At 37.5% G+C, this 14,815-nt stretch overlaps 1 pseudogene across 1 annotated transcript; it reads left to right on the top strand.

The window, feature by feature from the left end:
• The first annotated feature begins 787 nt into the window (after nucleotides 1-787).
• Nucleotides 788-3,342, top strand: LOC143550276 (auxin transporter-like protein 4; annotated as a pseudogene). Its single transcript, XR_013138297.1, has 8 exons — nucleotides 788-947; nucleotides 1,022-1,195; nucleotides 1,286-1,398; nucleotides 1,554-1,737; nucleotides 1,838-1,935; nucleotides 2,094-2,300; nucleotides 2,622-2,879; nucleotides 2,965-3,342. The product of XR_013138297.1 is annotated as an auxin transporter-like protein 4 (transcript).
• The last annotated feature ends 11,473 nt before the right edge of the window (nucleotides 3,343-14,815 follow it).

Raw genomic sequence — 14,815 nt, 5'->3', positions numbered from 1 at the left:
CATTTATATTCACAGGTGGATTCAACATCTCATCTCCCTTATGTTTCATTTCCAAACTCATCATTTACCTTCACAAGTGTAAGAGTCCACCCACTTATTTCTTTCACTATTACTTCAAAAGGAGTTCCATCAATCATCAAACTAACCTTTTCCATAAAACATTGTGAGAAATTAACTCCATTTGTTTTTTCTTTTCTTAACAGTCACTGTGCCCAAAGCACAAGTCCCAAATTCCGTTTTCAACTTTGCTCCTTTTCATCATTAATCAATCTCTTCTTCATTTTCAATACAACCCAAATCCCATTTTCACTTTATGCATTCGAAAAGGAATCATCATAAACTAAAATTTTTGGAGAAAATGGTTTGCCCACCAGATGTTTGACAAAATGCCTCAATGAAATAATCATTTTTTTTTTGTGTTTGAAGAGGGGAGGGAAATGAGTGGTTGCTCTCCTCTTACCTCTTACGTTCGGGTGTTCATTCCTCAAACTCAACTCAAGTTTTGTTTATTATTATTATTATTATTATTATTATTATTATTATTTTTCTTTTGGTGTGGTTCGTGGCTACCGGGGTGTTTTGTTGGGCGGGGTGGTATGACCGGGGTTATTGATGAGGGTGTTTGGCCATGTCCGTTTAGAGGCTTCCATTGTTGCCCGGATGGATTACCGGGGTCAATTTTCATCTCAAGTAATCCTACTCAATTTTCATCTTTATTCACTTGTTTTCAACTTTCTGATATATATCCGAGTTGAATATTTATTTGTACAGATATATAATAATTTAAGAAAATGTCTGGCGAAAACGACGAATCAATGGTTCAGTCAACCAACTTCAACGAGAGCGAGCGTGATATGGACTCCGATCACTCTGGATTCGACATGAAGAGCATGCTCTGGCACGGTGGGTCCGCCTGGGACGCATGGTTCAGCTGCTCTTCAAATCAAGTAACACGTCCACTACATACACATATTAATAAAATACAAAAGAAAGTGATGGATTTATTTTTATTATTATGCAGGTGGCACAAGTGTTGTTAACGTTTTCGCAACTGGGAATGGCGTCAGGGATTGTTTTACAAGTCTTCTATGGGCTTTTGGGCAGCTGGACTGCGTACCTTATCAGTGTGCTTTATGTCGAGTATAGATCTAGAAAGGAGAAGGAAAATGTTAATTTTAAAAACCATGTTATACAGGTAATTATTCATTTCCTTCTTTCATTAATTTATTACTATATGTTTTGTTAAATGTGACACTAACTGGTTATGATTATTAAATAATTGTAGTGGTTTGAAGTTCTTGATGGACTGTTGGGACCTTACTGGAAAGCAATTGGATTAGTTTTTAATTGCACTTTTCTTTTATTCGGCTCTGTTATTCAACTCATAGCTTGTGCAAGGTTTAATTATCTTTTATTATTTTTCTACACATCTTATTTATTTTTTAAGATTCCAATTAAATTGTTGATTGTAAAAAATACCATTAGTTTTGAACTTTTTTTAATTTGGTCAAAATTGGATCTGATTTTGAGTGTTTTTGGATATGAACTGACAGTAACATATACTACATAAATGATAATCTGGACAAGAGGACATGGACGTACATCTTTGGAGCATGTTGTGCGACCACCGTATTCATCCCGTCGTTTCATAACTACCGGATTTGGTCTTTTCTAGGACTCGGGATGACCACTTACACGGCTTGGTACATGGCGATTGCGGCTCTAATTCATGGCCAGGTGCATCTCTACTCTTTCTTTTTCTAGAACCTCTCAATGTTTTGATGCTTGATGTATAATTAATTGTCATGATCTAATTTGGTGAAAAATGGTGGTTTAGGATGATGGGGTCGAGCACTCCGGTCCGACGAAGCTGGTGTTGTATTTCACCGGAGCTACCAATATCTTGTACACCTTTGGTGGACATGCCGTCACAGTGTAAGTGCCACTGTCACATTCAGTAAACTTATATAAACCGTAACTTTTCACTTATCATATGGGCCCTTATTAAACTTTATTTTATTTTTATACAAGTTTGTTTAATCTGTAAGTGATTTATAATGTCAACATTTTTGTTATTATGTTTTGATTTAAAGGGAAATTATGCACGCTATGTGGAAGCCCCGAAAGTTTAAATATATTTACTTTCTTGCGACATTGTATGTTTTCACATTAACTCTTCCGTCGTCTGCTGCGGTGTACTGGGCGTTTGGTGATCAGCTTCTCAACCACTCCAACGCCTTCTCCCTCCTTCCCAAGACCAGGTGGCGTGACGCTGCTTCATTCTCATGCTCATTCATCAGGTAACTCCTTAACTTTTAGTTTTTTATTTTTTTATTTTAGCTTCCTTGGGTAATAAAGTTATAGAGAATTATATGAAATAAAAATAGTAAGGAATACATATATTCGGTAATTTGAAAGGGCACTTTTTATTTTTTTGTTAAAATTATAAACATGATTATCAGGCCAGGTGATGATATACTTGATCATCAGTCTCATCATTTCCATATAAATATTTTATCTGAATTGTATGTTAAAGTGACCTTTTAGTATTTACATGGCTATCCTTTTTGCCATACGGGGTTGTTGCTTACACTTTTAAACTTTTAGTAATGGACGTACAGTTTATTACTTTTGGATTCGCTTGTACACCATTGTACTTTGTGTGGGAGAAGGTAATCGGAATGCACGACACAAAGAGCATCTTTTTACGCGCAGTAGCGAGGCTGCCCGTGGTCATACCCATATGGTTCTTGGCCATTATATTCCCCTTCTTTGGACCCATTAATTCCGCCGTTGGGGCACTCTTGGTCAGCTTCACGGTCTACATCATCCCAGCCCTAGCCCATATGCTCACTTACCGAACAGCCGCTGCTCGCCAGGTAATATTTACACTAATGCACAACACATTTTATAACTCTCTAGTTATCTCGGTTTGGTTTTTTATAATGTCGGTTTATTTTTCAGAATGCGGCTGAGAAGCCGCCTCGTTTCATGTCGAGCTGGGCGGCAATGTACGTGCTCAACGCGTTTGTAGTCGTGTGGGTCCTAGTGGTCGGGTTTGGATTTGGTGGATGGGCAAGTATGACCAACTTTATAAGACAGGTTGATACGTTCGGTCTTTTTGCCAAGTGTTATCAATGCAAGCCTGCGGGGCCAGCACCGGCGGCGACACATTAGTTTGACTCGATCGAGATTAACTGAGTTGACTCAGTAGGGTTAGGTTTTTATATTTTTCATGCTTCATATGATTGTGATATAGATGGGGAGCATAAATCATTTTCCCATACATGTGATGTGACTTGGCTTGTCTTTTATTTGTTTCCTCTTTTATAATGTAGATTGAAAGTGTGATAATTGAGTATCCCATGATTCCTTGTCTTGTTGGATTATATTTTTCCATGTTTTAAAAGTTTATATAAAAAATTTGTATAACTTCATATGTACCTAATGTATATAAAACTGTTATATAACTTTAGAAGTCCTTCAATTTTAACCATCTATATTATACAAAAGATGTCGACCGTCTGTCTCTTAATAATTTACTCTTAGTTAAATGTGTCACATTTTTTTTCTACCGGCTCCTAAACTACACCTATACCTATTGCCTATTAGATCCATATAAAACCTTATTGTGGTGATCAAACACCCACCTTCTAGATGAGATGGGCATCAAGGCGAAGTAGGTTGAAAGTTCTAGTTGTACATGACTGATAAAAAACATATGATTATTAATAATTATATTTATGTGTGTATAATTATGTTAATACATAAGTGTGTGTGTATGTGTATTACATATTATATGTTTAGTTTTTGTATCATAATTATCTATATAATATTATTTATTATATTAGATAAAATGTTATATTTACTCGTTTAAGCTTGTGGCCTAGTTAGTCAAGATGGAAATATAAGCATCTTAAGGTTCACATGACTCTTCGGTGTACAATTGACTCATCTACAATATTACTGGGATACAGGCTTATGAATGGAAGATGTTGACATTACTAAATAAAGAGTATTTACATGTTTTGAGTCAGAGACCAAATTCCTTGACTTCACATGGGTGCCACGTGACCTTCTTTACTCTATATTCTCATACTCTCCTTTACTTCAAATCAAATCAATCATGGCACATGATTCTCAAATCAGTGAACATGAATGACTCTTCACCCATTCAATAGTCCCTCAATTTAGGGATCTCTTACAAAAAATGTATTACAAGTTACACAAAGATCATGTATACTATAGTTACATACATATTGATTTTGACTTTTAAGATTTGAATATATTGCTCAATATTGCCCTTGGATTATGAAATTGGAAGCAAAATCCTATGGTTTTTCTTATTTGGGAGTTATCGCGTGCAAAGAAAACAAAATGTAAACAAGATTCGTTTCAATAAACATTTGATGAGCACATGGTATGATAAATATACATACTTCAACAAAAGTATCTATAATCGACTGAATTTGTAAGACCACAAAGTTTATCTTCTCAAAACTACAAGCATATACTGAATTTATAAGAGCACCTTTACATCTATTTTTAATAATTAAACTTATATCTATCTATAATATATATAAACGAAACCTTTAAAAGCTTTCTGGTTGTTCCCTACACTCTCTCAAGCCACCATATTGCATTATTTGTAGATGGAGGTTTCTCATGCATTTGAACCGAATTCACGGGTATGGGTCTCACCAAACCCAAATAGTCCTTAAGCAAGTTATTGTTGGGTTTCAACGGTGGTTCGGAACGAAAACGGTCAAACTTTTTAACCCGTTTTAGTTAATTATTTCGTTTAATAATTATTAATCAATATTAATAATTTATATATATAAACGAATGATAAAACGCAGCGGAAAATAAAAGATTAAAGCGAACTGGAAACCCGAACCCGGATCCGGTTACAAAATATACGAGCACGACAAAACGAATAATAAATATAAAACAAACAACCATAGAACTAGTTAAGTTATTGTACCTCGGTTATCGAAACCGGGAAGATACCGAAGGCTTAACGAAACTTGCTAGACGAACGACACAACCAAAGTCCGATTATTCCGGCAACGGCGGCGGCTCACGGCGGCGGTGGCGGCGGGAATCGGAGATGGTCAGTAGCTGTGAACCAGCAGTGACAATGGTGATGCACGACAAAAGCCGCAGCTAACAACAAGCTCCGGGAACTAAGATCCGGTGACCAAACGGGTCACCGGAAAAACGTTTATGGCGCCGGAGAAAGACAACGGCGGCAGAACACGGAGGTCGGCGAAGAATAGCAGCAGCACCCAATAACAATAGGTCACCGGAATCCTTATTTCCGGAAAAACGAACTCACCGGAATCTCAAAAGGTCGCCGGAAAAACGAGCTTGACTTGCGGTGAGGTGTTTAACAACACGTATGGGTTGTAAGGGGCGGCAGAGGTGGATGCGGTGATCAAAAGGGAGTGAGTGGTGGCCGGAAAATGTTTGAATGGTGGCTAGGGTTTATCTTATGTTAGGATTAGGTTAAAAACCTTAAGTATTATATAGTATACTATATATAGTAAATGGTTTAGGGTTTAACCAAATATAAACCCATTGGGCTTCAAGCCCAATGATCAAGATAAAGCCTAATCCACCATTATAGCATATTAATGATTGTGTCGGGCCCGGTTAACATTTAAGCGGGTTTATATTTTCGTTACCCCCGGTGTAACTCATACCGGATCATATTCGGGTCGGTCCGCGTTGACTTGACCCGAACCGACCATTAAATCCAACAGTCTCCCACTTGGACGGATTTGGGTCAAGTATCACAACGCTAACAGCCAGAGGCGTTCTAGCTATACATAGCTGTCCCCAACCAAATACGACATTTTTAAATCCATAACCAAAGTATCTTGGAATACCTTATTGGAAGATAATGAATTTATAGTAATCGTTGTCATCTATCCTTTCTGTATAAGACATCAATTGAACAATGAGACATGGATCAAATCAATCTCATATAATGTTCAATTATTGTAGTTCTCGATATAGAGTCAAAGTGGTCCATTCAAACACACAGTAAGTTTGGGTGAGGCCTCACACTTTACCAGTTTAAATCAATGAGGGCGCCAATATGTCTAATTGTTACATTTTAATGTAAGAGTACAGAATCCCAACTTGACTACATACAACTCTCACTGAACTCCAAAACATTCCCAATCAATGCCTTTATGGCTGGCAGTTACGCAACAGCGCTTGACATGATCAAAGAATATTCCTCGGTAAACGAAAGTTCTAATATGTATCTCAGGTCTAAGGATACTAAATGAGCATACTATTATCAAAACATCTTATGAGCAAGATCCATGAAGATGATTTGATGCGAGTTACATCCAATGTCATTCATAATGAGGTCTGTGAGTTTGGAAGTCAACTGCTTGAGTCCAAAGTCAGAATAGTCTTAATTCAGAATCGTTCCCACGAGCCTGACCGATTACGGATAATTTAGAATACAATATTCATGGATTAAACGTATTAAAATGAACACCGTTGTATTATTCAACGTTTGCAGTTAACCATTAAATCAAAAGTGAACAGAGAAGTACAACTGATTAAACGTTCATACATCCAAATACTAAATCAAAATAAATCACTAGCAAGTCTAAGCCTGATAGTATCTTTATGCTTGTCCTGAGTAACCGGGTTAGTGAACAAGTCAGCTAGATTTTGATCTGTGTCTACTTTGCTTACTATGATGTCACATTGTTCCAGTATTTTTCGTACATAGTGAAACTAAAAATGTGCTTGGCCATGTGATGAATATTGGGCTCTTTGGCTTGAGCAATAGCACCTGTGTTATCACATATCACGTCGATCATTTTCCTAAACATGGAATTAGATCGAGGTTAGCTATGAATTTCTTCATCCAAGCAGATTATGAGCGAGAAGCATCTCGGTCATTTTGGAATTTAGCGTCAGTGTAACATCTTACAGTGAGCTCCTCTTCCACTCCCCCAAACACGCTATGGTACGTCAGGTCTAGTTCATAATATAGCGTACATGACATAGCCAATCGCTGAAGCATATGAAATTGCTTGCATATGCTTTGTCTCAATGTACGTTTTCGGAGATTGCGAATTGCTAATACGGTTCTTTTAGCAATGGAACAGCTCCTATCTTGGATTTTTCCATTGAGAAGGGTACCATTACTTTGTCTATGTAAGTACTTTGACTTAGCCCTAGAATCTGCTTAGATCTATCTTTATAGATTTTTATTCTCAGAATATATGCGGCTTCTCCAAGATCTTTCATTGCAAAACAAGATTCCAACCAGTGCTTAACTTCCTTAAGCATAGAAATGTTGTTCCCAATGTTCAGTATATCATCCACATACAAGATGAGGAATGATATAGTGCTCCCACTAGCCTTTCTATAAACACAAGGCTCATCTTCATTTTTGATAAAATCAAACTCTTTGTTTTTCTCATCAAAGTGAAGATTCCAGCTTCGAGATGCCTGCTTAAAATCCACTTGCTCCCTATTGCCCGACCTTCGGGGGGTAGCTCAATCAAGTTTCAGACTTGATTGCCATGAATAGATTGCATCTCGGCGTTCATGGCTTCACGCCGTATCTCAGATTCCAGATCCAAGATTGCAGATTTGTAGTTAGTAGGTTTGTCGCTATACTTGGCTACTAATAAGACTTCTGGACCATCCAGATGCCATAGGTATCTAGGATTTGGTGCGGGAGTCCTACTACTTCTGCGAGCGCTTGTGTTCATGTCTGATGTATCAGCAACAATAACTTGTTGATCTACAACTTCCTCGGCGGTTGTTTGTGGTTCTTGAATTTCTCCAAGATCGAAAATGTAATCTCCAGTTCCTTGATCGAGAAATTCTTTCTCGAGGAAGTGGTCCTTCCTCTTGATAGAAATCATATTTGTATCAGGATGAAAGAAGTAATAACCGCTTTGGTTATAGAATCCGACGAATGCGGGAGGCGGTCATAAGGGCGATACTCCAAAAGGAGTGAGGCAAGTTAGTTCTATAAATCATCGTTCGAACCATGTTTAGCAGAGTTCGATTCTTCCTCTCGCTCACGCCATTACGTTGGGGTGTGCCAGATGGAGTGAGTTGTGAAACAATTCCACTCTCTTTTAGATGAGCGATGAACTCTAAGCTGAGATACTCTCCACCTCGATCTGATCAAAGTATCTTAATGGTTTTACCAAGTTGGTTTTCCACTCCGTTTTGAAACTGTTTGAACCTTTCAAAAGTTTCATGCTTGTGTTTCATAAGATACACATAAGCGTATTGACTAGAATCGTCGATAAAAGAAACGAAATATCTTTCATGGTTTCTAGATATAGCTCTAAAAGGTCCACATACATCAGTATGTATGAGTCCTAACAGATCTCTTTCTCGTTCACTTTTATGAGTGAAGGAGTCTTTGGCGAGTTTGCCAGCTAAGCAAGACTCACAATTGTTAAAAAAGTCTGGTCCTGTGGATTCAAGAATCCCTTCGGATTGGAGTCTTTTAACTCTTGTCTTGCTTATGTGGTCAAGTCGGCAATGCCATAGAAATGTATCATTGATGCCAGATCGGATACATTTTGAAAGATTATATATACGTTATTATTAGTTTGAACATCAATCTCATATATATCATTTCGAGGTTTAGCCTCAAAATAAAAGATATCATTTAAGTAAGCAGAAATAGCAATGCCATTAAAAGCGTACTTAAAACCTTGTTCAAACAATAACGAAACTGAAATGATGTTTCTGGTCAAACTAGTAGCATACAAACAATTATTCAAATGAAAAACTAGGTCAGATGGACAAGTAAAATGAAATACTCCAGTTGCCAGAACTGGTACTCTCTTCTCATCTCCAGCGATGAGTTCCATGTTGACTTTATTTTGTTCCCTCCACTTCTCATGCTCCTGCAAGACATTAACGATGTGGAAACCACATCCGGTATCAAATACCCATGTGTTGCTAGAGACAGTGAAAAGTTTAATAACGTATATGGAAATACCTCGAGAAGAGCCTTCACCATTGGCTCTCTTCATCTTGATCTCAGTAAGGTACTCGGGACAGTTTCGCATCCAGTGTCCCATTTGGTTGCATCAGTAGCACTGGCGCTCCTCAGGAGGCGGCGGTGGTATCTTTGGAACCCCCTTGTTAGCATTGGTGGCACTAAGGGCAGCAATGGTAACATTCTTTTTGCCTTTACCCTTATAACCCCAGTTCTTGGGATTAGGCTTCTTGACACCAGCAGATCGAATCATCAGAACTTGATTGGTCCTAGAAGGAATGTTCATCTCAGCCGTCTTGAGCATGTTATGAAGCTCTGGCACTGTCTTCACCCAACCATTCATGTTGAAATTCATTACGAACTGGTCGTATGAGTTGGGGAGAGAGTTGAGGATGAAATCAGATGCCATCTCATCAGGCATGGGATAATCAAGTTTCTTGAGTTGATCGATGTTCCCCTTCATCTTAAGAACATGCCCAAAGACGAGAGACCCTTCTACCATCTTGCAACTTATGAGTTGTTTCATGGTGTCGAAACGTTCTTGATGGGCTTGTTTCTGGAACATGCCCTTGAGTTGCTCAAGCATCTCATAGGCACCAAAGTCTTCCAAGCCTTTAGCAAGCTTAGAAGTCATGGTGGCTAGCATAATGCAGGAGACATCAGCCGAGTCATCCTTATGCTTCTCAAGAACTTTTCGATCAGCGGTTGTGTTGTTTTCATGCTCGGTTGGAACAGGTCCATCGAGAACATACAAGCGCTTTGCCATAGTGAGAACAAGTCTCAAGTTGTGGTGCCATTCGATGAAGTTGGTACCGTTCAGTTCATCCTTCTCAATGATAGTCTTAAGGGCGTAGGGTGAGCTTTCGTTTGATGACATCTGATTAATTAAGCAAAAGTAAATTTAATAAGTATTTTCAACGTTGTAGTCCTATTATTAATGACCCAATAACATTAATGAAATAGGAGCATGAGAATCCGGCTTCCAGTCATTAAAGGAAGCTGTAGCACACAACATTAATAAGTGGTTAGGCAGACTGACAACGATTGCCAATTGTGAATAGAGCACAACTCTCGGTTATGAGGCCTATAGAGACAACGATTGTCTGTATAGATACGTTTAGCCTCATCTTTGCCCACTTTAAGTCTCCAGACAGATTTAGCACGTAACAGGAGAGTAAAGTAATAGTTGTCCTATTATAGTGACGTGTGAAAGGGCCGGATGTGTCAACGAAACGCTTTCACCTTGATGGGATAGGCTAGAAAACAAGTGTGGTGTTGTAGCTCCAAACACTCGAAATTTCGCATTATGCCTCAAGTGTGACTTGTAGTAGGATTGGCAAAAACTATTGGTTTTTAAAGTGGGATTAATTTTAAAATTACCAAATAGAGTAAAAGTTAAATTTTACTATATTTATTATCGTGACGATTTGATGAACCCTTTCATCTCTCAGGACACTTAGTTTTAAATAACCTATTAAAAACTAAGTTTGTCGCGATAAATAACCAATTTTAAGTTAATAGAAAATCTATTAAGTTATTAGTTTTGGAAATCAAAACGCTTTTAATTTGCAAAACTTACTTGGTTAATAAAATGTTTATTTTCAAATTTATTTGGTATTAAGTCGTTGATATTATAATTCTATTATAAACAATCCAAGCAACCACAATAGCAAATAAAAATATGTAAATCCTTATGGCCAAAAAGGTGATCGGTCTCGCTAAAGCCAATTAGGGAGACCGATCGGGTCAAGGGGTTCACAACACAAAACAACCACAAGGATGGACTTCTTCATGCATCCAGTCATCTTGCCCGAACTCCCACTAACTCCAAGAAATCCTTGAGCTCATCCTCGGTTATCTTCGCGTCTTCTTAATTACAAATTTATAAACTAACAATAATTTGCCCTATTACAAATTTGAACCATCTGTATGGCCAAAAGAAAACCGAAAAATAAATAATAACCGTTTACAACTTTTGAACCATCCATATGGCCAAAACAAGCTCAACAATCAAACACAACCAAACAAACATAGGTCGGGGCCGGATTTACATATTCAAAGTAAATAAATTTCGGGTCGTTTTTGACTTGGTCAAATAAAATAAACAAAATTTTTGACGAAATCTAAAATTACCCGAAAATAAATCTAGATCAAAAACTTTAAACGATTTAAAGTTTAAGATGTAGATCCGGTTTTAAACGAACCGGGATCGACTCGTACGTTGTAACCGCGGATCTGATACCACTGTTGGGTTTCAACGGTGGCTCGGAACGAAAACGGTCAAACTTTTTAACCCGTTTTAGTTAATTATTTCGTTTAATAATTATTAATCAATATTAATAATTTATATATATAAACGAATGATAAAACGCAGCGGAAAATAAAAGATTAAAGCGAACCGGAAACCCGAACCCAGATCCGGTTACAACATATACGAGCACGACAAAATGAATAATAAATATAAAACAAACAACCATAGAACTAGTTAAGTTATTGTACCTCGGTTATCGAAACCGGGAAGACACCGAGGGTTTAACGAAACGTGCTAGACGAACGACACAACCAAAGTCCGATTATTCCGGCAACGGCGGCGGCTCACGGCGGCGGTGGCGGCGGGAATCGAAGATGGTCAGCAGCTGTGAACCAGCAGTGGCAATGGTGATGCACGACAAAAGCCGCAGCTAACAACAAGCTCCGGGAACTAAGATCCGGTGACCAAACGGGTCACCGGAAAAACGTTTATGGCGCCGGAGAAAGACAAAGACGGCGGAACACGGAGGTCGGCGAAGAGTAGCAGCAGCACCCAATAACAATAGGTCATCGGAATCCTTATTGCCGGAAAAACGAACTCACCGGAATCTCAAAAGGTCGCCGGAAAAACGAGCTTGACTTGCGGTGAGGTGTTTAAAAACATGTATGGGTTGTAAGGGGCGACAGAGGTGGATGCGGTGACCAAAAGGGAGTGAGTGGTGACTGGTGGATGACGGCTTCCGGGCGCCGAAAAATGTTTGAATGGTGGCTAGGGTTTATCTTATGTTAGGATTAGGTTAAAAACCTTAAGTATATATAGTATACTATATATAGTAAATGGTTTAGGGTTTAACCAAATATAAGCCCATTGGGCTTCAAGCCCAATGATCAAGATAAAGCCTAATCCACCATTATAGCATATTAATGATTATGTCGGGCCCGGTTAACATTTAAGCGGGTTTATATTTTCGTTACCCCCGGTGTAACTCATACCGGATCATATTCGGGTCGGTCCGCATTGACTTGACCCGAACCGACCATTAAATCCAACAGTTATAACATCTCATTAACTTAAAAACTAATCTCATCAAGTATTTGATAAGAAAATCCTATAATATAGGGATATAATAACATTAATATTTGATTTTTTTTTAAATATGTTATTTATAATTAAGAAACAATTTTATAGTAAAAAATAAGCGGGTCACGGGTCTCACCAAACCAATATTGCTTTTAAACCGGGTTATAACATCTCATTAATTTGCGAAAGCCTTTCATTGTCAAATCCAAGTATATTATTAACTTCCTTACGATAAATAAAACTGAAATATAAAAATTATATATAAATATTAGAAACGAATAAAATAAAACAATCCCCGTAATACGGGGATAAAATCTAGTGTGTGTGTGTGTGTGTGTGTATAGAGTGGTTAACGTACATTAATACCCTATCGTACATTACGTACGCGAGGATCTGGAGCGTCTAATATAACGCGATGGTATATTTGTAACTAAAACGAAATTGAAGATACACCGGTTATCCAAAGGGCAATTCCATCCAAAAGATATTTCAATCTAAACCTCCTTTCCCCAAATCAGTTTCCCAATTTCCCCAAATCAGTAATCAGTTTTCCCCAAATCCGTTCGGCAATACGTTCTTCAATTAACATTCTTACACTAACTCGACTACTTCCAAAATCATAAAACAACATTCAAAATCAATTGTAAGAAACAAACAAATTATTACAAATGGAGCTGAATGCAAGCTCGTGCGCAAATGCGACTTCAAACAAGCTGATTATTAAGGTTAATAAAGAACAACGGTCGAAAGAGAACCACGACAGACCTCAAAAAACAATAAAAATTAGGTAATTATTAGGTATGTTAACTGTAAGTAAACATATTAGACTAAATTGAGTATGTGAACTGTATTGCATTAGGTTATTTCAAACTGAACGTGTTAGTGTATATGGTTTTTTTTTTTGCTTGAACGTATTAGGTTAATTTAAAAATGTTTAAACTAATTTTAGTAGACCATTCGGAACATAACATATTAGGGTTGACATCTCAAATTTGTTTATCACTGGAACGTATTAGGTTTGAACTTTTTAGACATCCAAAACGTATTTGCATAAGCTGTTTCTAATTATTATTATATTCGGAATAGAACGTATTAATGTTGAAATTTTGTGGTAGAAGTTCTGAGATAACTAAAACGTATTAGAAAACAATGATTATAGGCAGAACGTATTAGCATAAGTTTTAAATTAGTGTTGTAACAAAACGTATTGGAAAACACTAATCATATTTTTTGTTAAATTAATTGTATAGATGTTAAAAAGACAAAAAGGACTGAAGAACCAATTGATGAAAAAGAGCTTAAACCTGCAAGAAAGAAAGTTAAAAGAAAACAAGCTGGAGAAAGAAATTCAAACTCAGACTTTGAAACGTCAATCAAGACATTGAAATTTAAAAAGAAAAAGGTGGAACACAAACAACAGGCTGATAAGAAAGAAAAGGAAAAACAAGTCGAGAAAGAAAATTCTGATTCAGACTTTGAAACACCGAAGAAAAAGGCAAAAAACCAACCCCTCGTACAACACGTTGTAGAAAATGTAAGGCCCTGTTACCGGTAACCCTACTTTGGTGTTGGATTTACTCATAAACACGGTTCTTAATATCAGAGTTAATTAAAACATTCGCGGAACATTAAACTTCAACCATAATATATTACATAATCTTCAAATCTTGTCTTATAAAAACATTCATGGTCATTTAAAACAAAACAAGGTCTTTAAAACATCACAACATTTCTTCGAGATGCCAGTCTCTTCGATTCCATGTCATGTGTCTTCAATCATGCTAGCTGCCTCAACCTATTTGCCTGCGTGCATACTAAAAGTCAGCTACGCTGAGTGAGTTCTAGTTAATCACATAACTTACTTTACATACACATACACGTGCCCGTAGGTACGCATTACATACTTAACCTGTCCATCAATCTTTTATACACATACATATCTAACCTTACGTTATAAAGAGCATTCGCCCTACATACCTCGGATATTATTAGGGTCCGATACCCTCCATCCTCGGATATTATTAGGGTCCGGTGCCCTCCATCCTCGGATATTATTAGGGTCCGGTACCCTTCATCCTCGGATATTATTAGGGTCCAGTACCCTCCATCCTCGGATATTATTAGGGTCCGGTACCCTTTCTTCCATCCCTCCTTAACATACTTTCTATATACATAATATTAACTTTGGCACATACATACATCTTTCATTCTTCATATTACAACATCCATATAACACCAACCATTTCCTGGCAGTACATGCAATTCCGAAGATCGTTCATGTACCGGCAAGAAACCATTCATACATTTCACATAATACATATATGGCATACACTTATCACTTAGGATAAGTGTATTATCTAATCACATCGAGTATGCACACAACCCCGAAAACATAATAAGAAATGGGGCTAGAAACTCACCTGAAGTTGGTTACGTTCACCGTTAATGGTAATTCCTTTCTTGAGCTGTGCACGGCT

This window comes from Bidens hawaiensis, unplaced genomic scaffold, assembly GCF_021521415.1.
Source record: "Bidens hawaiensis isolate Kalapana, Puna unplaced genomic scaffold, B.hawaiensis_p1.1 tig00015979_1, whole genome shotgun sequence".
NCBI lineage: Eukaryota > Viridiplantae > Streptophyta > Magnoliopsida > Asterales > Asteraceae > Bidens > Bidens hawaiensis.
The sequence above is the reverse complement of the archived record's forward strand: the minus strand, read 5'-3'. Positions and strand labels throughout refer to the sequence as shown.